Below are 1,006 nucleotides of genomic sequence, written 5' to 3' on the forward strand. Positions count from 1 at the left end.
GTCATAAGCTATTCCTTCAGAGGAGGCTTCTTTAGCATTGCCGGATGCAGCTTGCATTCCAGTCAGAATCTGAGAAATCATATTGACTTGCTGAATCAATATTTTGTTCTGAGCCAATATGGCATTCAGAGTATCAATCTTAAGAACTCCTTTCTTCTGAGTCATCCCATTATTCGCAGGATTTCTTTCAGAAGTATACATGAACTGGTTATTTACAACCATCTCAATGAGTTCCTAGGCTTCTGCAGGCATCTTCTTTAGATGAAGAGATCTGCTAGCAGAGTGATCCAAGGACATCTTGGACAATTCAGACAGACCATCATAGAATATACATAAGATGCTCCATTCTGAAAGCATGTTAGAAGGACATCTTCTGATCAATTGCTTGTATCTTTCCCAAGCTTCATAGAGGGATTCACCTTCCTTCTGTCTGAAGGTTTGGACTTCCACTCTAAGCTTGCTCAACTTTTGAGGTGGAAAGAATTTGGCCAAGAAATCATTGACTAACTTTTCCCAAGAGTTCAGGCTTTCTTTAGATTGTGAGTCCAACCATATCCTAGCTCTGTCTCTTACAGCAAAAGGGAAAAGCATAGGTCTGTAGACCTCGGGATTAACCCCATTCGTCTTAACAGTGTCACAGATTTGCAAGAATTCAGCTAAGAACTGATGAGGATCTTCCAATGGAAGCCCATGAAAATTGCAATTCTGCTATATTAGAGAAACTAATTGAGGCTTAAGCTCAAAGTTGTTTGCTCCAATTGCAGGAATTGAGATGCTTCTTCCATAGAAGTCGGAAGTTGGTGCAGTAAAGTCACCAAGCATCTTCCTTGCATCTCCACCATTGTTATTGGGTTCGGTTGCCATGTCTACTTCTTTTTCGAAAATTTCTGTAAGGTCCTCTCCGGAGTGTTGTGCTTTAGCTTCTCTTAGCTTCCTCTTCAGAGTCCTTTCAGGTTCAGGATCAGCTTCAATAAGAATGTCTTTATCCCTATTTCTGCTCATAAGA

General features: G+C 40.7%; 1 non-coding gene across 1 annotated transcript; it reads left to right on the plus strand.

Moving 5' to 3' along the window:
- Nucleotides 1-351: 351 nt before the first annotated feature.
- Nucleotides 352-459, plus strand: LOC112787084 (small nucleolar RNA R71). Its single transcript, XR_003194519.1, has one exon. It is a non-coding gene; the product is annotated as a small nucleolar RNA R71 (small nucleolar RNA).
- Nucleotides 460-1,006: the final 547 nt, after the last annotated feature.

Source organism: Arachis hypogaea, chromosome 20 (genome assembly GCF_003086295.3).
Source record: "Arachis hypogaea cultivar Tifrunner chromosome 20, arahy.Tifrunner.gnm2.J5K5, whole genome shotgun sequence".
NCBI classification, from domain to species: Eukaryota; Viridiplantae; Streptophyta; class Magnoliopsida; order Fabales; family Fabaceae; genus Arachis; species Arachis hypogaea.